Genomic DNA, 23,721 nt, shown 5'->3' with positions numbered 1-23,721 from the left:
TATATATGTTGCAACAAATATATTAACTGATACAACAGATTGTAGATTTGTTGCAAAAAATGGTATATCTATTATCATAGATGTGTTATCTAAAGCAACGGATATATAATCTGTTGCCACAACTCAATAAACACGGTTACTAAAAAGAACTAATTAAGTCATAACTTTTCACAGTAATCAAAAAGTCACCAGTATTAATAAATGGAGGTGAACAGTTGCGCCTTTTTTGTTTTTGAATCTGTTTTTTTTAATTTATATAATAAAAAAGTCACCAAATTTGGATTAAAGATAACGATATGATGATTATTAAAAAGATACATGTTGTAACAGATATATTATCTGATGCAACTGATTATGGATTTGTTGCAACAAATGGTATATCTGTTGTCACAGATGAGTTATCTGATGTAATAAATATATAATATGTTGCCACAACTCAATAAAAACGGCACCAGTATTAATAAATGGAGGTGAAAAGTTGCGCCTTTTTGCCTAACTCATTCAAATTCAATCCTCTATAAATAGGTTAGGTCCCTCCTTACTCGTCCATTCTACTACACATATTTATTTATTTCTTGTTCTTGTCTTTCATATTACACCTTCAACTACTTTCTCTTCAAGGAATTGATAGCTTTTCCATCTCTGGTAAGTTTTTTCTTTCTTTTTGTGTAAATATACGTTGTATTACTTTATTTTTGGATTCTTTTCTTTATTTTTATTGTTGTATTTTTTTATCAATTTATGCGTGTTCTAGATATGACTGATTCAGTGTGGGATATCGCTATTTTACGAGATGCCATACGAGAACTGCAGAGGCAGATTCATGATATACAATGGGAGTTGACCACTGTCAGAGTAAGGATATTGCGGGAGATCCGCAGAATGAGGAGGGCAATGCTTCTGACGGACGAAGATTGGCCGGCTAGCGATAATAATAATAATGACGAAGATGATAATAATAATTAAATTATTTTGTTTCTTTCTTTTTAAGTCTATGTATATGTATTTTTATTTGTTTTAGTTTACTAAAAAAATTATGTTTGATCAACTTTGACGTTTTAATTCATATTCAATTTCCATTCTATCTATTATCTTCTCAACAAACATGTCGACGATTGGACGTAAGGAATAATTTTGAATCCAGTAGCAATAGAAAGATTTAAGATTTATCTGTTGGGTTTATGACAGGGGCTGATTTGTATTGTTCCAAATAGATTATTCATATGTTTCAACAGATAACTAGTCTGTTGCACGGTTTTGACGTTTAAATTCATACTCCCTCCATCTCAAATTAACCCGCCCCTAATTGTGATGAAACGTTGATTAAAAAAAATAATTAATAACATACCTAGTTTACCATAATACCCCTAGTAAATGATGTTTATGTTTTAATTTGAAGAAAAAGTGATTAATGCAAAGGGTAAAACATGGAATTTTTTTTATATCTTCTTGATTAATGAATAAAGACAAGTAATATGAGAAATCAAATTAGAAAATTTGGGACGGGTAATTTGAGACGGAGGGAGTATTTAATTTCGTTCTGTCTATTATATTCTCAACAAACATGACAACGATTGGACGTAAGAAATAATTTTGAATCCAGTAGCAATACCAAGAGTTGAAACATATTGGTTATCTATTGGGTTTGTAGCAGTGGCTGATTTGTGCTGTTCCAAATAGATTAATCATCCATCCCAATAGATAAGGACGGGTTATTTGAGATGGAGGGAAAATTTAATTTTCATTCTGTCTATTATCTTCTCAACAAATATATCGATGATTGGACGTAAGGAATAATTTTGAATCCAGTAGCAATAACAAAAGTTGAAACACATTGGTTATCTGTTGGGTTTATGGCAGGGGTTGATTTGTGTTGTTTCAAACAAATTAATCATCTGTTGCAACAGATAATTAGTCCAATGCAATAGATAATCAGTCTGATACAACAGATAATCAGTTTGATACAACAAATAATTAGTCAATTGCAACAGATAAATCTTCTATTGCAACAAATTAATCATTTGATGCATCAGATGAGTGATTTGTTTAAATTGTAGACACTTATGTTGGATTCATGATCGGATTTTATCCATTGTTGGAAAAACAGCAGTAACTGTGTACCCAGATGAAAAATTCGAATAAAAATCATAATTTTACTTAGCAAAGTTACCTATGAAGTAATGCCGAAGGGGAAAGTGCTGTAGAAAATGAAATTTGACCTAAGAAATTGGTCAAATAGCAGCAGTAGCGGTAACAACAACAACAACAACAATGATCGACAAGAAAAAGATGAAGATGATAATGAAATAGAAGATGATGATTAATGAAGTAGAAGATGATTGAATAAAGTAGCAGCAACAATGAACAACAATAATCGTGAAGAAAGAAAACAACAACGGATGAGAAGAGAGAGAAACATGCATGTTTCCCTCTGTTTCCTGTTATATTAACTAACATTTGAATCAAAGTGTAAATTAAAAAACTTATGGATTATTTTCAAACTTTCCAAACTTTCTTAATCCATAATAAAGTAATTGTCACCTCCACTCAATAATTAAGACTTGTGTCACCTACACCTAATTTTAAAACTCTTTTGTCACCTACAGCTCAAACCCCTATGTTACTCAATAGTAATAACATATCCAATGTGAACTCACAAATGTGATTTGGGGAGAGTGATGTGTAGGCAGCCTTAACCCTTTTAGGTAGAGAGGCGATTTTTAATATTTGTGATATAAAATAAGTCATATATATTTGTTTCAAGATATTACTAAACAACAACAACATATTCAGTGTAATCTCGCAAGTGTGATTTGGAGAAAGTCGTGTGCAAGCAGCTTTGTTCCTACCAGGTAGAGAAGTGATTCTTAATAAACCCTAAAGTCGAGTAAACGTATCAAAATCAAGTATGAAAAGAAAAAACAGCAATGAGCAACCATGCTTAAAAAAAAAAAAAAAGGTTAATGATCAAAAGCACACTTAAAAAATTTTAAATTTTCAAGTTTCCTAGTTGATCTATAGCTAACTATTTATCAAAACACCCTTCAACTATCAATTGTTCTTTGTTCTACTTGTAACATTACATTGTTCAAGTAAGAACAACTTATAATTGGGATATGTTTTCATAAATAGTTAGTGAAAATTCAGATAGAAAACTTGCATATTTAATAGTTCAGGTTTGAAACTCTCGATTTTTTTTCTAACCTGAAATATCAAGATCATACAATAGGACGACAAATAGTTGAGTTACATTTTAATAAATAAATAGTTGAGTTATATATTAATAAATAATTGATGATAATTGAGGTAAAAGCTCTCATAATTGATAGTTCGGATATAAAACTCACAATTTTTTTTCTACCTAAAATATCATGATCATTCAAGTAGGAATAATAGATAGTTGAGCAGTATTTTGATAAATAATTTGTAATAATTCTGTTAGCTCTCATAGCTAATATTTCAGGTATGAAACTCTCAATTTTTTTCACCTAAAATCTCACTATCATTCGAGTAGGAATAATAAATAGTTGAATTGTATTTTGATAAATAAACCGTAATACACAATTTTGATAGGAAATTTGCATAGTTGATAGTACTCGAAATACCACGTCATTCAAGTTGAAACGATAGATAGTTGAGGAGTATTTAATGAATAATTTATGATAGTTCAAGTAGAAACTTACATACTTAATAATTTAGATATAAAACTTAAAAAATCAAGGTAATTTAAATATGTTTTTGACATTGGTATTACTCAAAAAATTTATATAAACAAATCAAAAAATGGAAACAAGTTATACCAAGTATGAAAGGCAACATTCTAAATCCACCCTTTTGAGTTGCTTCACCATTTGTTGTTTTTCGGGTACACAAAATCTGTATTTTTGCAACACTACTTCAACATAAGTACAAGAATAAATTACGAACACTTATGAAGTTGTCCAACACCTTCAACACAAGATCAAAATAATCTTTCAAAGAAGTGTGTTTTCAGTTTCTCAAATAAAAATAGATGAAGAAGAAAAAAGTCAAGCCCTCCAAATTTACAGAGTGTCCTTAAGGAAATAATTTCCCTCAAGTACCCGAGGTTGCAGAATTTTCCTGTTAGGATAAAATGGCTTCACAATCATAATGTAGCAGTACCTCAAACTTTCTGGTTTTCTTCGAACTCACTCAAAGGGAGATGATCACACAAAGTTTTTAGAAGCAAGAGAATATTTTTCTTATGCAGAAATTTTTCATACTAAACCTGTGGAAAAAATACAGGTTCATATAGATATAAAGTGCCCCTTCCAAAAGGTGGCAATGGTTCATCCGAAAAGATGTATCCTTTAGAAGTGTCACGTCTGTTCATTTAAAATATTGTGTTTTTTCTGAACAGACACAACTATCCGAGCAGTCACTCCTTTTTCAAAACAATGTTTCTTCTACTCAAAGGGTTGTGTCCCTCCATTTTCCATTCACACCAATTGAACCCAACAATCCTCCACATAAAAAAGGAATGACTATTCTTTGTAAAACTTTACGAAAAAGTATGTGATCATCAAGGAAAGACTGATTTCATCTGGATAAGTGGATTTTCCTTTGAAATTTTTGTAGTAAACAAGCATCGGATGCACTCAGTCAATCGAGAGATTTACTATCTTTGAACGTCGAGCTTTAATGTAAACCTAGACAACACATGTCATATAACTAGCCTTTTAACGTTTATGGTTCTCATGGTTTTATTCATTTCATCCATGAACACGTCTCGATCTCATAAGAGCTTAGATAATAGGTCTTTACTAATATTCTCCTTGAAGCGACTTTGACTTCGCCCTCACATAGGTGATTTCTAAACGTTCAATCCCATAAACTAAACTATTTGGTCAAATCTACCAAATTTAGATAAACATTAAAAGGCTTCACACCATAAGCTTTATCCTCATTTACTAAACATTGTCTACATCATAAGAATGGGTTGGGTATTTGACAATGTTGAACCTATCAGACACAACTTTGTTTGATCTCCTTGAACCTAGCTCTTGGGATCTCCAGTCTGCTGGGTAGAGTTACCCTCATGCTGACTTGTCCTAGATCTTAAACCCATTCCCTTGGATGTCCTCTCAACTCCTTCTCTAAATAGGCCTATTGTAAATAGATCCGACATATTAACCTTTGACTTCACATAGTCAACAGTGATAATTTCACTAGAGAGAAGTTCTCTAATGGTATTATGTCTCTGTCTTATGTAACGAGATTTACCGTTGTACATCATGCTCCCTGCCCTACCTATTGCCACTTGGATATCACAATGTATACATACCGGTGCACTGGTTTGGGCCAATAAGAAATATTTTCCAAGAAATTTCAAAGTCATTCTGCTTCTTCACCAATTTTATCCAAAACGATAAATTCAGATTCCATTGTAGAGCGAGCAATACATGTCTGTTTGGATGATTTTTAAGAGACCACTCATTCGCCGATAATAGATACATATCCACTCTTGGATTTTACTTCGTTCGATTCGGTGATCCACTTTGCATCACTAGATCCTTCAAGTATCGCGGGATATTTATTATAATGCAAAGCATAGTCTTGAGTGTATTTAAGATACCTTAAAACTCTTTTTATTGTCATCCAATGAGTTTTGTCAGGATTACTCATATACCGACTCAACTTACTAATAGCGCATGCTATGTCTGGTCTGTACAATTCATTATATACATTAAACATCCCAATACTCTTGTGCACTCCAACTGTGAGTCACTTTTACCCTAATTTTTTTAAAGTGTGAAACTCTCGTCCAATGGAGTCTTGGCAATACCAAATTCCAAATACTTGAATTTGTCAAGTACCTTTTCTATGTAACAAAACTGTGACAATGTCAATCCTTATGGAGTTCTATAGATTCTTATTCCCAAGATCACTTCTGCAACTCCAAGGTCTTTCATATCAAACTTGCTCTGTCTGAAATGTCTCTACTGATAATCAACATATCTTCCACATACAAACAAACAATGACTTGGTGATTTCGAGTGTCTTTTATGTAAACATATTTATAACATTCATTAATCTTGAACCAGTTTGCCAACATGGTTTGGTCAAACTTCGCATGCCATTGTTTAGGTGCTTGTTTTAGTCCATAAAGTGACTTAACAAGTTTACACACTTTATTTTCTTTTTCTAAAACCATAAAACCCTCAGGTTGTTCCATATAAATTTCTTCCTCTAATTCTCCATTTAGGAATGTTGTTTTCACATCCATTTGATGGATTTCAAGACCATATATACCACCAAGGCAATTAATATCCAAATTAACGTTATCCTCATTACTGGCGAGTATGTATCAAAGTAATCAAGGTCTTCCTTTTATTTAAAGCCTTTTACAACAAATCTTACCTTGTATTTGTCAATGGTACCATCAACTTTCATTTTTCTTTTGAAGATTCATTTAGAACCTAAAGGTTTATTTCCTATGGAAAGATCAACCAACTCCCACCTATGGCTGCTTAAGATTGAATCAATCTCACTATTGACTGCCTCTTTCCAAAAGGATGAGTCTAACGATGACATTGCTTGTTTAAACGTTTGAGGCTCATTTTCTAAGAGAAATATTACAAAATTTGATCCAAATAAAGTTGACGTTCTTTGACCTATACTATGTCTTGGATTTTCATCATTATGTACATCCTCACTTAGTTCATCTCGAGGTCGTTTGGACCCCCGACTAGACTGTTCATGTCTAGTTTTATTCGAATAAATGTGTTCAAAGAATTCATCATTATATGATTCAATTACTGTATTTTCATTAATATCTGGATGTTGGAATTTATGAACCAAAAACCGACATGCTTTATGACTTTTAGCATATCCTATGAACGCGCAGTCCACTGTCTTAGGTTTTATCCTTACTCTTTTAGGCATAGGAACTTGGACCTTCGCTAGACACCCCCATACTTTGAAATATTTCAAGTTGGGTTTCCTTCCTTTCCATTTTTCATATGGAATTAATTGTCTCTTACTGTAGGAAACTCTATTGAGTATTCGGTTGGCTGTAAAGATAACCTCCCCTTATAAGTTTTACGGTAAACCTGAACTTATAAGTAAGACATCCATCATTTTCTTCAAAGTTTATTTTTTTTCTACAATTCCATTGGATTGAGGTGAATATAGGGCTATAGTTTGATGGACAATTCTATTCTCTACACATATTTGCGCAAAAGGAGATTCATATTCTCTGTCTCTATCACTTCTTATCATTTTGATCTTTTTCTTTAACTGATTTTCAACTTCAGTTTTATATTGCCTAAACGCATCTATTGCTTCATCCTTACTATTTAGCAAATAGACATAACAATATCTAGTGCAATCGTCAATAAAAGTTATAAAATACTTTTTTCCACCACGAGATAGTGTTGACTTCATATCACAAATGTCAATGTGGATTAAGTCTAAGGGATTGGAATTCCTTTCAACGGATTTATACGGATGCTTAGCATACTTTGATTCCACACACGTTTGACATTTTTATTTATTGTACTCAAAGTTTGGCAAAACTTTTAAGTTAATTAGTTTTCGCAATATTTTATAATTAACATGGCCTAATCGTTCATACCACAAATCATAAGACTCAAGCATGCAAAAAGAAGTAGAACTTTTATTGATTTTAATAGTCATTACATTCATTTTATATAGGACCTCAGTGAGATGGCCTTTTCATACATACACTTCTACTTTGCTAATTAAAACTTTTTTGGAAACAGTTACACATTTGAATCTATTTTTATCTAGAAGTGATACAGAAATCAAGTTCTTTCTTAACTCTGGTACGTACAGGACATTGTTGAGTGTCAACACTTTGCCTAAAGTCATTTTCAAGCATACTGCTTCATGTTCCTTCTACTTTTGCAGTAGTGGAGTTAGCCATAAAGATCTTTTCTTCTCCTTGAGCCGAAGCAAACGTTGAAAACAAATCCTTATTAGCACAAACATGGCGGGTGGCACCGAAATTCATCCACCATTTACAAGGATTTTCCACCAAGTTGCATTTGGAAAGCATGGCACATAGATCGTCCATTTATTTCTTGGACTCATCCACATTTGCTTGGTCTTTTTTCTTGCCTTTCTTAGGGGCCCGAAAATTTGTTGATTTGTGATTAATCTGGCCACAGTTGAAGCTTGAATTTCTTCTTGGGTGGATTGCTTTCATTTCCAGCTTTCTTTCGGTTTTTGTAGTTGTAGTCATCTTTTACAATATTTACTCTATTCATTGTAGAATTTTCTCTTGATCTTCTTTCCGCAGCCTTATTGTATTCTTTCATGCACAATCTTACGATTAGATCTTCGACAGACATCTCCTTACATTTGTCTTTCAAATAGTTCTTGAAGTCCTTCCATATAGGTGGTAGCTTCTCTATTAGTGTTGCTACTTGAAACGCTTCATTCACGATCAAACCTACAATAAATGTTATGTGAATACTAAGAACATTTTCAAACTGTTCAACAAAGTTATTTGTCAAAGTCATACCTTTCGCAAAGAGATCATGGATGATCACTTGCAGTTCCTGCACTTGGGAAACAACAGACTTGCTGTCTATCATCTTATATTCTAGGAATCTTGCAATGAAGAACTCTTTTATTTCGGCATCCTCTGTCTTTTACTTCTATTCTAGCGCTCCCCACAGCTCTTTAGTTGTCTTTGTTCCACTATACACATTGTAAAGATCATCTTGGAGACCACTCAAAATGTAGTTCCTACAAAGGAAATTGGAGTGTTTCCAAGCCTCCACAATCACAAATTGCTCTTGTTCAGAGGTTCCTTCGGGCACCTCTGGAGCTTCCTCAAATGTGAACCTTTGAAGACAAAGAGTAGTGAGGTAGAAAAACATTTTCTGCTGCCACCTCTTAAAGTCAATACCCGCGAACTTTTCGGGTTTCTCCGTTGGTGCCATTGCCGGCGAAGCATTAGTACGGCTCCTTGTGGAAGTACTAGTAGATATCACAGTTGTTGCAGTACCTTGCACTTGACTATCGTTAGTCATTTTCAAGTCACAACAAGACAGAACCTTTAGTATATCAAAATACTATTAATAAAGTTGCAACAACTTTAAACACCTCTTGTTTCTAGCTTAACGATGAAGTTTTTATGACTTTCAATCGTCAACTGAGTGATCTTTAACTTGTGATGAAAATTTTATTTCTTCAAACCACTAGTTAAGTTCAAATGGAGTAAAAAGCTTATAGCTTTAATCTCCAGAAACCAAGCAATACAGATTCTGAAAAGAAACTTTGGTGAAAAGAAAATTTCACCAAACAAGCAAAAAAAAAAAAATTCAAATTTATTTCCTTAAGATTTTTGTTTTTCGGGTACACAAAATCTGTATTTTCGCAACACTACTTCAACATAAGTTCAAGAATAAATCAAGAACACTTATGGAGTTGTCCAACTCCTTCAACACAAGATCAAAGTTATCTTTCAAAGAAGTGTGTTTTCAGTTTCTTAAAGAAAAATAGATGAAGCAAAAAAAGTCAAGTCCTCTGAATTCTCGGAGTGTTCATAAGAAAATAATTCCCCTCAAGTACTCAAGGTTGTGGAATTTTTCTCCCAGGATAAAATGACTTCACAACCAGAATGTAGCGGTACCTCAAATTTTCTGGTTTTCTTCAAACTCATTCAACGGAAGATGATTACACAGAGTTTTTAACTTTGCATATTTATCAAATAATAATATCAATTGTCTTAACAAGTATTCAATTATCTAACAAATGCACACAATTGTAGAAGAATTTCTACAGTTGGTGATGTGAAGTGTAAAAATAAAAAATTGTGATTGTTGAGAAGTAACTTCTACCGTTATTGATGTGAAGTGTAAAAATTAAAAATTGTGATTATTGAAAAGTAACTTCTATTATTGTTGATGTGAAGTGTAAAAAGTAACCAACATGGTGAAGTGGATGGGGTTGCTTCACCCTTAATCATAAGTCGAGGGTTCAATCCTGGGTACAGAAAAAACTCTGTTAGGGAGCGTTTCCTCCGAATGGGGCCCTACGCGGCGCGAATCCAGATTAGTCGGACTCCAATGCGAATACTAGACACCGAATTGGAAACCAAAAAAAAAAAAGTGTAAAAAGTAGAAAATTGTGATTGTTGAAAAGTAACTTTTATTGTTGTTGATGTATTTAAAAATTGTAATTGTTGAAAAGAATTTGTCATTTTAATTTAATTTTTAAAATTTGAAGGTCTTTCACTTAATTGACACGCTCAATGCTTTTTTTAATTGCTTCTCCCACTGTTGTCATGTGACAACGGGGTTCACGAGTTTATAGCATTAAAATAACCTTAGGCAAGAATGAAAAATAATGCTTCATATAATTTAGATTTTAAATTTTTACCATGTGATCTTGATTTTAGATCTTTACTATCTGACCTCGTACGTAACAGAAACTTTAGTGAACGTGTTAGAAAACAATTTATTTTGGGCCTAGGTGGAGTTCCACTTTTCTGTTGTGTGTGTACACAATAAAGTTCTGCCAACTTTGGTTACTTAAAAGTTCACTATTTCTCCCTTTGTCCCATTAGGCATAGTTGAATTGAATACTCATAGGCCTCTAATGGACCACACGTTTGCTTAATTCCTAAGTCTCTTTGGTACTTGGCATAAGATAGAATATTTGATAATTATATTTATATTATATTTAATTAATGATATAAATTTTATTTTGTGACTAATTTATATCGTCAATTAAATAGGATGTAAATTAAATTAATACTAAACTTAATTTTGAGATATTTCATTTATAATATATTCCCTCAGTTTCAGAATAAGTGAATTGTTGGGGTATTTATTGATGTTTAAAAATAAGTGAATCATTGAATTTTTTTTTCAAATTTACTCTTATGATTTAACAACCAATTAATTTTTGAAAAGGTATTATAAGGTCAACTTTTTATTTTTGAGGTAAAAATGGAAAGTTGTGTTAAATTTATGTCTTTAATGCTTTTACCTTAATATATGTGCCAAAATCTAAAAATTTATTTATTATGAAACAGAAAAAGTATTTAATAATATAATATTATTTTATACCACCTCTTATATGATTAAATTAATTTATGAATTATAATACCAAAATTATAATTCTGAAATAATTTAATCTACGGAATAATATGTTTTAGCAACAGCTCATACAAAATCATTACAAAAGTAATCTCCAGAAGACTTAGGCCTCTAATGGACAAAATAGATTGGTCCTTGTCAAGTTCGTTTCCTTTAGAAATAGATAAGGTGTAAAAGCTACAATTGTCCAACAACAACAATAAACTCAGTGTATTCTGATAAAATGAGATCTGAAGAGGGTAAGATATACGCAGTAGAGAGGTTGTTTCCGATAGACCTCCAACTCAAGATAAAGAATAGTAAATAGGGAGATGGATAACATAAAAGAAAATCAGAAATAAGAAATGATAAAAATAGTAATCGTAGAAATACGAAATATGAGAAAATATTGGCGACACGAAATAAAAAAAATAGAAACAAAGTATTAAATCATTTTGGCAAAAAAGGATAAAATAGGTAATCTAATTTTGAAAATTGACCTAGAGAAGATATTTGATAAACTTGAATGGTGATTTATTAGGTACACTCTTCATTAATTTTCCACCTAACTCAATCAACCTCATTATGTCTTGCATGTGCATCCTTTTTCGTATCGACCGAAAGGAAAGTGAGTCACTTAAATTAGTACAGAGGGGTGTATACTTTGGGGTACCAAATCTAGCTCTGCCAAATATTCAGTTACGTATTGACCTGGGATACACACACAAAGTTGAAGAACATAAATGTCATATGAGAACAAGTTAAAGGCCACGTTTATGTATCATGTCTTCAATTTAAGTAGATAAGAGTTTTACATTCTAATCTAAAACTATTTTTGTATTAGGCATATTACATAAACATACCTTGAACTTGGCCGCAACTAGCATCATGTCCTCCATTTTTGGACGTTTATAAGTAGTCACTTGTGTTTGTATAAAAACACTCGCGTCCTATATGGCACCTACGTGATGCCATGCATGTAAGACAGGTGTATCTACTTGTTTAGCTTCTATTCTTCAACAACATATCCAGTGAGTGACTACAACTTCATTTAGATATATTAGCATCAGCCATACTCAATAGAAGAAAAATATACATACAAATAAGAACTTGAATGAATTGATATGATACTAACTATAAGTTATTGGACCAATTCATGGCTTTTCTTCTTCCATAACCTCTACCTCCTCTCCTTTACAAGGACCATAAGCTCTACAGCAAACAATATAACATAGTATGTTTACTAGACAAACTCCTGCATGAACCAAATAATAGTAGTCGTAATGGCCCTTGTTTATATTGCTCGATACCCAACTCTCTTGCCCGCCTCTTTTTGTCAACTCGTTTATAGTATTCAGTACGAAGCTAGCTAGTAAGCTTCCTACCGCGCCACCAACTCCTATTAGAGCAGAAGCAACACTAGACATGCTTTTAGGAAATTCTGATATATAAAATTCATTTTGGCTGGTGGCGAACAAGGCACCTGCAACGCCAGCAATAAGATACTGAGGAAGTAGCCAAACTGCTGACATAGGGATCACGCTTTGTGGATCATCAGAGTACCCCTCCTTGATTGCAACACTTCTCCGGACACTTTCTACAGCAGCTAAAACTAAAACTGCCAGGAAAGAAAGAAATAAACCAAACCCCATTCTCTGTTTCGTGCTGAAGTGAACAGGTTTTCCAGTCACTTTCGATGCTAGGGGAAGAATCACTGTACCATAGAGGACAAGCCAAATAATAGCAGAGATGACACCGAAGAGGCCAAAGGAAGCAGCAGGGATTTCGAAGCTTGAACCAATATGTCGATCCATGGAAGTTGCTTGAAGTACTGGAAAAGAGTTATGGCTATGTATGGTCGACACAACTCCTGTCGACCAGATTGGAACAACTTTGAGCAATGCTTTCAGCTCCTCTACTTGATCTACGGTGCACAGACACCAAGGATCTATTGCTTCTCCATCTGGGCTCAAATCTAGCTCAGGATCTTGTACAATGCAAGCTTTATTCAGAAACCTAAAGGCAATAAACTGAAGTTAAAACGCAACACGAACAAGTATATAGACCAGAAAAAGTATCCAAAAGCATCATGAATTTTGAACAACATGACATGCGGTCTCTTAATAAACAAACAATAAAAGATGGAGTCAGTAGCATATTAAGTTAGATTTGTCATCAGTGGGTGCAGGTCGAAACAATGAACTTCACAAATACCTATAGAGGTGAGGAGAGAAGCGCAACAACTATTAAATAACCAAACAACAATTAACCATTACATAGGTTCTTTTTCAAGCATACACAGAAAGTAAGATAACCAACAGATAGCTAACGATGTAAGAATGAAGTTACCTCAGTCTTTCACTTGGACGAGCTATGGTTGACCCTTTTTTCTGATGGTATAGTATGTCTTCACTCAGTGACGACAATCTGAGACATCTATTTCTATAAGAGGCTACAATCACTTGAAAAAGGCCAGTAATTAAGCTCGATTTAGGCTTCAGCCTCACGTAGAACGGAGTACCCAAATAAAATAAAACAGTTGAAAACAACACTAACAAAACCAGAATTCCAAAACCTAAACCCCAGCCCATGTTGACTTGGATATAAACAAGAAACGTGAGAGCAACCAGGAGAGACAAAGCAGTCAAGGCATATAACCAGCTGAAGTATTTCTCCATTGCACTCGCATTTTCTTGATATGCTTTTCCTGTCAACTGATCGGTACCAAAGGCTAAAGATGAGGGTCTGATTGCACCATCTCCAATGGAAATGATCCCAAAGACAAAAATAGGAATAAGAATTGGAGCATATCTGCTGATTTGCAAATGTTGATGGAATCGACACAGGGTGGGGGCCTTGCTTGCGGAATCACTGATGTCAGCCAAAACAGAAACATCCCCTTCAAAGCACATCAAACATTCATAAATATCACCGGGTTAAGATTGTGGACTGCAACGGAATACTCTAGCTTAATCTATGCACTCAACTCACCAACAAGACTCTTTCAGTTATGCACAGAAACGACAAATTAGACTAAGATATCACATATCAAATCACAAGACCTGAGATTAGCTTGTTGAGATGATAGCAGACTATTTAATGATATGATATCATCCAAAGAGCCTTCTTCCTAATGTTTTACAAGTAAATACAACAACAAACCAACACACCAGTATAATCCCATCCCATAAAAGTGGGGTCTAGGGAGGGTGAGATGTAAGCTGACCTTACCTCTACCCCGGTAAGGCAGAGACTCTATTTCCGATGTTTTACACATAAATGCATTCTGACAAATAAAGCCATTTGTAAATGAAACAATATAAGAGAGAACGCAACATTAAAAGGACTATACTTGTCCCCCTCGTCTAACTGAAGATTAGGTAAAACAAGACTAGCAGAAGAGAGGGTGCAGGGTATTCAAATACCAAACAAAATGTTCCCGTAGGTATGACAAAGAAGCTAGTAGAAAAATATTAAAGGGCCAGACATGTGTATTAAGGTTCCTCGTAATTAACCAGGGTCTATCAATCAGTAAACGTTATGGGAAATCCATTAACAAACACGAAAAATAAACAATTATGAGTATGTTCGGTATGATGGATTTGGTTATTTCCGTAGTGGAAAATGACTTCCCTCCAGTTTCCTTCAACCATCTAAACTTTCAACTTCATATTACTAGCTCCAACTAACATCACGCCATCATTTTGTTCCTGAAAATTTTACGGGAACTAACAAAAGAAACCAACTCAGTTAATGAACTTTACCACGAGAGTGACAACAGATCCCAATCCTATCATGTGGAACCGACCCACAAAAGAATCCGCCATAATGGCTGCAGCAACTGGAGCGATGTTGGCAAATGCTGACATGAAGAAGAGCATATTTGTCCCAGTAACCATATCCATGTGATACTCATTCATCAAATACAGGATCAAATTCGGAGTTAGACCAGACACCGCCATGCCCATCAAAGCCGTACTTCCTAACCAAAATCAAAAAATGTAACAGATTAAAAGAGAACTGATGACTCCCTAACCGTTATATTTGAATCTCCGTGGACAACAAAATCATACTCACCCATTTTCTTTGATTTCACATTAGAACCATGACCGATGAATCAACAACTAGGTAAAGATTATCAAATTGAACCTCAATGAGGAGCAATTTTCAGCGTTTATCAAGAAATCAACACATAAATGAACTTGATCCTAAAAATTATTCGACACAAAAAATCAAAAGGAAAACGAACAGGAGGGTAAGCCATACCAAAAACCAAAGCCTCATTTCCTAACCAAAATCAAATAAATTAAAGATCAAGCAGATAACAGCAACTCATCAACTATTTCATTGAACTCATGACTAACAAGTAACAGATCATCAATAATCTTTATGATTTCTCGATTCTATTAAAGAAGACTCACTAGCTTCTGAATAGATTATTTATACATTTATCGAGAAATTAACACATAAAATGAACTTGTTCAAAGAAGTTACTCTACAACAACATATCCAATGTAATCTCGCTAGGGGGTCTAGGGAAGGTGACGTCTACATTGCCTTATCCCTAAGTTGTAGAGATAGAGATACTGATTCTGATAGACCCTCGGCTCAAGAAGCATATCAAAATCAAGTATGAAAAGGAAACGGAGTAAAGAGTAACCATGCTAAAAATAATGGAGAAGGGTGAAAATTGTTAAAAAAACATACTTAAATATCTCCATTTTTTGAATTACATACATGAACTATCATGTGAAGTATGAGTTTCCTATTTGAACTATCACCGACTATTTATCAAAACACACCTCAAATAGACGAGGCATAGTTTTGAGTTTATTACCTAAATTATCACCAACTGTTTATCAAATAGACGAGGCATGTTTTCAAGTAGGAACAATAGATAATCGAAGTGTATTCTGATAAATAGTTGGTGATAATTCAGGTAGAAAACTCACAAACCTGATAGTTCAGCTATGAAACTCTCAGACTTTTTTTTTTCTATCTGAAATATCATGATCATTCAAGTAGGAACAACAGACAGATAAATAGTTGGTGATATTTCAGGTAGAAAACTGTAGGTATGAAACTCGAAAAATAACAATAGTTTAATCCAAGAATGGAAAGTAAGTTATACCAATGATGAAAGGAAAAGTTCTGAAGCCACCCTTATGAGTTTGTTGATCATCATCATCCATCTTCACCAACAACAATGGTCGTTGTTCAATCATTTCACCTTTTTCACACTCTGAATTCTCCATGTTTACCAAACAAAAACACTCTATTTTTCTCTCTAGATTTCTTGTAGGACAGTTACACTGCAAACAATAACTAAACTAAACGTATAGGAAATTGAATACAAAATGTGGAGGGTGTAACTGTGAATATATATAACAAACAAAAAGTGAAATTGCGTGAAGGTGTGTTAGAAGAAGGTGACACTTGGAGTAACGTTACAACTTACAAAGGAGTTTATATCAACTGTCGATTCACGATTTAAGGATTGTGGGTGTTGTCAAACACATATACTTGCTACTTTAAGTTCTAAGTTTTTGCCCGAAAATAAAAACAGTCACCTATCTTCTTAGTTTAATGAGTATTGTTTCGCATCCTATATCTATTTTTATAGGTTTCTCACATAATTATACTTAATTTATATCACGTTTAACGGATGTCGACGTATTACAAATTAACATCTAGATTCGCCCATAAATTTATTAGTGTAAGTCGTGAAAACACTTAGAAATATAAGGTAACATTGCATACAATTTAGATCATTGTGATCTGTGATCTGGTTCTTATTCGAACTACATGCATAGCAAAAGCTTTTGTGGGTGTTTGAATGAAATTATAACTTTTCATTTCATAAATTAATTGGGTGTTTAAATTAGCTTTTTTTTTATTTTTTTTTGAATTTTAAGCACTTTTTTTTTTAATTTTAATAATGTTAGAAAAGCAAAAAGTGTTTTAAGCATTCACTTTTATATCAAAAAAGTGTAAAAATAAGCTATTTTTTAAAAGTCAATCCAAACATTATCTTAGAAATTTAAATTCTAATTTTTCATTTTTGACCTTTTTTTAAAACTTTTCAGCTTAAAACTAAATGCTTAAAAATATTTTTTCTCAAACTTTTACCTAAATCTTTTAAAGTACTTAAAAGTTATTTTAACTTAGTAGTCAGTGAAGTAATTTAAGAATTATGAGATCTCGGGTTCGAATTTCAGTAGAAATAAAAATATTAGATGATTTTTTTTAATTTATTTTTATCAAAATTGGCTCGGACGTCACAATCATCAAAAAAAAAAAAAAAAAAAAAAAAAAAAAGGGGTCAATCCAAGCATGGAGAGGAGCTTGGGGTCAGACAAGGTTAGTTTCGGAATTTTACTTAAAATCCATCATTGGATCTATCCTAACCTAGATGTTTGGACCACAAACCTTTAAAGCTAAAATGACTAAAAGTCCCTTGTACCATGAATTTTGGTATATTTTATTTTTTTTAAATCTTTTAAAAATTAATATATATTATTTAAAAATTATTAATGTAATAATTTAATAATATACACTTCTAAATAGGAAATAGTACTCAAACATATATAGAGAATGGTTACATATTTTTATTAGTTGACATCATCATTCATTAGACTTATTTAAGTATTTTAAAGAAAAATATATGCAAATTTAATTGACTTTAGAAATTCTATTAGTATCATACAAATTGAGAGAGAAAATAATATATATTATTTGAAAATTATGTAAAAAAATACTATGAATTACAATATGTAACAACTTAAAATATTTTAAAATTATATAAAAAATTTAACTAATTTTTGAAATATTATTTTATGTCACATAAATTGATGTAATAAGCAAAAGAAAGGGATGTTTTCGCCCTACTAGGTTGAGTTCCTCATTTTTACTTTGTTTGCGTGTACACAATTGAATTCTCCCAACTTAGGTTTCTTCAAATTTTTTTGTTCGTTTTTTTTGGTAGACTTCAAATTTCATCATGTCTTCCTACTCCATTTGTCCCATTTATTAATAGTTGAATTTTCATGGTCAATCAATAATAATAAAAAAAAAAAAAGATGCAATATATAAGTATTTTTTTTAATTTGAACTCATATCATATTTATGATCTTTAACTTTGAGTGTGCATAAATAAACGCATAAACTTGTATAAAGTTGGATAAGTAAACACACATGTCTTAAGTGGTATCTTGCGTAGTCAATTCTTGTCTTATATGACGTCCTAAGTGTATTATGCCACATAGAACGTGTGAGTCTACTTGTTCAACTTTACACAAGTTTAAGTGTCTATTTATGCACACTCAAAGTTGGAGGTCATAGATGTGATTTGATGTTAAGTTAAAGGGTATATTTATACATTATGCCAAAAATAAAAAATAATAGATAAACGTGCTCTTTAACTTAATGTAAGCGTCATCTACGTCTTTTAAGTTTAGGGTTTACACGACTAAGCATTTAAATTTGTATAAAACTGAATAAATAGACATATACATGTTGTATGCAGCATCTCATGCTAATTGTCACGTATGATGTTTGTGTGTCTACTTATTTAATTTTATTTAAGTTTAAGGGTCTACTTATGCATATCCATAACTGAAAAGTATAGATATCAGTTAAGACTAAATCAAATTTTAGACAAATTTAAATGTGTGATTCACGCTTTAACCTTACAAGTTTGAATCTAAAAATTTTAGTTATGCCATGTGAATTGAAACGGATAGAGTATTTTTTTCTTTTGTAATACTAGTACAACACTATTATTATTAATTAATTAACTAATATTTGCTGATATTACAAAACATGGGACTTTGGGATATAAATAATGCTTATTGAATCTTGTATAAAAAGGGGTCCTTTTACCCTTGCTAAGTGTTTTACATTACAAGTTCGATAAATATAACTTAAGAAAGTGGCTTTTAATTGATCATTAGCTTAAGAAAAGTATTTTAAATAACTAATTGGACAAAAATAATTAATAGACTCTTAGTTTAACAAAAGCGATTTACATAATAAGGAATCTTAGTAGTTCGGTTGGTTGATTACATACAGTGGCGAAGCCACCTCGTGCTAAGGATTGTCAAATGACATTTGGCATTTCTTTGACATAAAATTACCCTGTTTAGTTAGGTCAAAATTTTAATCTTATGTATACATTTTATATGTTGATTTTTCTTATTTTCTACATGGTTATTTTTTAAAAAATATTACGAAACCTTTTTTATAAAATTTATGGCTTTGTCATTGGCTACATAAACTTTCAATTATTGGTGAGAGCTTGATTCTCCACTTTGTAACACCCTATCTATGTTATTCCTAGTTAAAATATTACAAATGAAATAATGATAGAAGAATGTTAATAATACTGTTTTAAAAAAATAATACTCCCTTCATACCAATTATATGAGTTAGTTTGACTTGATACGGAGTTTAAGAAAGAAAGATTTTAAAAAACTGTGGTCTAAGATAAAGTATTGACAATAAAATGACTATTTCATTAACAATAAAATGACTATTTTAAAGTTAACTTGTTACTCGCTCTATCTCATTTTACGTGACATTTTTGACTTGGCACGGTGTAGGCGATTAATAAAAAAGAAAACTTTTAAACTTGTCATTTTAAACAATTTTTGAATATTTGTGGCTATAAACCATTTCATTAAGAATAAAAGCAGATTTTGCAGCTAAATTGTTAAGGTGACATTCTTTTCAGGACGAACTAAAAAGGTAAGAGTGACATATAAAATGAGAGAAAGAAAGTACTAAATATAAGAAAGGTCATTTTTTTAGACTGATAGGAAAAAAAAATGAATCATATAAATTTTAATGTAAAAAATAATAACCCAATAATTAAAGGGAGAACTTCTATAAATACCGATGAACGCTACAAAATAAAGTTAGGTGGATGTTTGAATTGACTTTTTTTTTTTTGTGTTTTTAGCTTTTAAGCACTTTTTCTATTTTGATAATAGTTGGAAAAGTAAAAAAGTGCTTTTAAACACTTATTTTTAAGTCAAAATAAGTTTTTATAAGTCAAAAGCCAAAAATAGGATAATACCAACTTATGACTCTTGAATTTTAACTTTTGGCTTATAAATTACTAATTAAAATTCAATCCAAAAGCAACAAAAGGGAATAGGAAAGTAAAAAGCCAATCCAAAAGCAACAAAAGGAAATAGGAAAGTAAAGGAAGTGTCCAAACAATAAATCAAAAGCACAAGGAAGCAAAGAAGATGCTCTCAACTAGAACTATGCTCTCTTAGAGAAAAATAAATAAATTACTCGACTACTTATTTTAGTTTAACAACTTTATGTTCTTCTATTTATGATCAACAATTACTTTTAACTATAAGGGTTGGTGTGGTGACTCAGCACATCACCCCTTAAGCAAGAGGTTGGGGTTCGATCCTCATCTCTGGTGAATGGAGAAAACTTTGTAATCAGTTCCCTACCGCTTAGTGCACTGACCGTGGAACGGAGGATTAGTCTCATGACTACCGACTGTGGGAATACCTTGAAAACCAAAAAAAATAAAAAAATTCATGTAAGATAATATATTATTTATCTACTTGCATAAAAAATTATTATTGTCAGTCAGCTTCTTTCAAGATTGACAGTAGAGTTGGATTCTTTCACCCCCTTAATATTTGATCAAATATTAATTGGAATTAACCTCCACATCAATAACCTTTCATCAGTGGCGGATCTAGGATTTAAGAATAGTGGGTGCTAAAAAAATTGAAAAACTGAAAGAAAAAAAAAAAGTAAAAAATCACCTCAATGAGGTTCGAATCTGAGGTCTCCTTCAAATGAAATACCTTAAGATCAACCTAAATATCAATACACCCAACCAACTTTCAATGGCATCATCATTTGGGCGTTCATAAGAACAACAATATCAAATAAACAGTCAAATTTTTGCACAGTCAAGCTAACTCAGATATTTTTTATAGCAATTATAATGGATGAGAAATAGATAAATATCATATAAAATTCAAACTCAAAATTATATTTTAAATTTTTAAGTCTAAAAATAATTAAAGTATCTAAAATTAGTGAATGAAGATTATGAAAATCAAAAGTAAAATTGAAAGAATAAGAGAAGAAGATAAAATTTGATGTTTAAGTTTTGGAAGAGTAACGTTTTTGGTGAAGAAGGCCAAAGGTTTTCAGGTTTTGTGTTTGAGTAATTAATTTAATAAGTAAAAAACGTAATTAGTTTGGGTCTTGTGTGTGTTTGAGTAATTAAATTAATAAGTAAAAAAAATAATTAAATTACTTAGGGTTTTGTGTATGTTTAATAAATTAATAAGTAAAAATATATATAAAAATAAGTTAATAAGAAAAAGTCAAATCTTTTTACAGTGCATTAAATGTAACTAAAGTTAGGGCCTACAGCCAAAGCACCTAGTCATGTTTTTGTTCATTGGATGCTTTTTTATATATTATATTATTTTTTTTCCTGTCTCTTATATAATTATACCTACTTTACGACGGATTTGCTATTACCGAAATACCCAAAAAAGCACGTGGGTCCGCCCCTGCCTTTCGTAGTGATTTTTACTTTTAAGAAAGTGTAGTTGACGCATTTATCATCACTCACAGAATTATACTCAATATGTTAATAACGTATCTTTTTATTTTTTCCAATTAAGATAATAAAACATGTGCTCGTCAATTTTAACTCTAACTCTCTCTTTCACAGAAAATTAACGGCGGTAAATTTTCCTGATTTTTTTTTTTTTAAAAGAGATTAACTCACTATTGCACAAAATTGATTTTCATAAATTAAAAGTTCCATTTCCTTCAATTTGTGGTGAATGTACTTGAGTAATAATATCTATGCTGTGTCCTTTTGACAAAAGACCTAACAATATTTTGGGTAGATATTTAGAGTAACATCTTTATACATACATAGACCAACCTTAAGAAATTGTTATTATAGACAAAAAATTTAGGCTAACAAGCTAGAAAATTAAGTTTCTCAATATGATTGATTGGACCACTATGACTAATGCTTCTTTATATAATATTTCTAGTTATATTATGTAATACGTTAGGTCTGTTTATGTATATAAACTTTTGTATTAAAAAAAAATTACATAAATATCTTAATATTTAAAAAATGTTTATCATCTATAACAAGAAAAAAAAAATTCAGATTAGCAATTATAGTACATTTATATTACATGCATAATTTAGTTTCATTACATAGTGCAGATTTTTCACCAAACAAGCTTAAGACATTATACTTTCGATTAAAATAAAGAGAATATTTCGATTCACGTCCCATTCTCTCAAAAAAATAAGGTAAATACATAATTTCTCTCCTGATCTTGTCCGGGTTTTGCAAAAAGACACCTAAACTTTAACTTTGACCTAATACCCCATGATTCTTTTTTATTTCGTTGCAAATACACTATTTTTTGCTGATAGAGAGAGTGAATGCACACACCAATCAGGTGCTGCCACGTGTCAAATATTTTTAATTTCATATTTTATTTATTTTTTTAATAAATTTTTTCCTTTTTATTTAATTTATCACCCCCCCTCTTCCCCCACCCCACCCCGTGTCCAACAGCTTCCCCCTCCCCCCACGCGTCCAGGTCCAACAGCTCCCCCTCCCCCCACGTCCAGTTTCCTCCATTAAAATGGAGTTTAAAGCTCCTGTACAATCTCCATTTTAATGGAGCTTAAAGCTCCATTTTTATTTATGACCCCACCCTATCCAACACCTCCCCACCCCCACCCTATCCAACACCTCCCTCCCCCATTCCTGTCTAGTTCCCTCCATTAAAATGGAGCTTAAAGCTTCATTAAAATGGAGATTGTACATTAAATTTTCTTTTTAAAATTATGGTGATGATGATGTTGTTGACGTTGCATTAATTGATGTTGTTGTTGTTGTAATTGATGTTGTTGTTGAGTTATGGTGATGAAGAAGAAGTTGGGAAGAAGACAATGGTAGATGAGTGGGGTTGCAGGGGTGGGGTGTGTGGGGGCTTATGAAATAATTTTAAAAAAAAATAAATATTAATTTTAAAAAATATATATAAATTACATATTAAATTATTTACACGTGGCAGCTTCTAATTGATCAAAAAAGTTAATTTTGTATACACGTAGAGGGTCAAAATAGTATATTTACGATGAGGGGTAATAGGTCGAAATTAAAGTTTAGGTATCTTTTTGAAAATTTCGGACAAGATTAATGGTGTAATTATGTATTTACTCTAAAGAACATTGGAAGTTGGCATTGAATTTCGACAAAAATTTCATTTGAAAAAAAAAAAACTATTTTGAAAATGAAACTATTACTTCACTTATATTCATTAGGCAAGCTTTTAATTGAAATTATTAATTTTAAGTTAGAAGTTGAAATAATGAACAAATACCTATTACCAAACTTCAACACTAATTATATGTGAATGAGATAATGGCCAAAAAAGTAAATGATGTACTCTATGCTTTGGTGGCAAAATCTTCCCTTTAGCTACTACAACTTCAACAATATATCCGATAGTGTCCGCAAGAATATGATTGAGTGGTTGGGAGGTGAGTTTTTCATGTGGGAGATCAGGGATTAAATCCAATCTCATCTGCCACTCAATCATGAGCTCGTCGCATC

The 23,721-nt window shown here is 32.0% G+C and overlaps 1 pseudogene; it reads right to left on the bottom strand.

Moving 5' to 3' along the window:
* Positions 1-12,111: 12,111 nt before the first annotated feature.
* On the bottom strand, positions 12,112-23,707 carry LOC107850138 (annotated as a pseudogene).
* Between the last annotated feature and the right edge of the window lie 14 nt (positions 23,708-23,721).

This window comes from Capsicum annuum, chromosome 12 (assembly GCF_002878395.1).
Source record: "Capsicum annuum cultivar UCD-10X-F1 chromosome 12, UCD10Xv1.1, whole genome shotgun sequence".
Lineage (NCBI taxonomy): Eukaryota > Viridiplantae > Streptophyta > Magnoliopsida > Solanales > Solanaceae > Capsicum > Capsicum annuum.
This window is presented reverse-complemented; position numbering and strand designations above follow the sequence as displayed.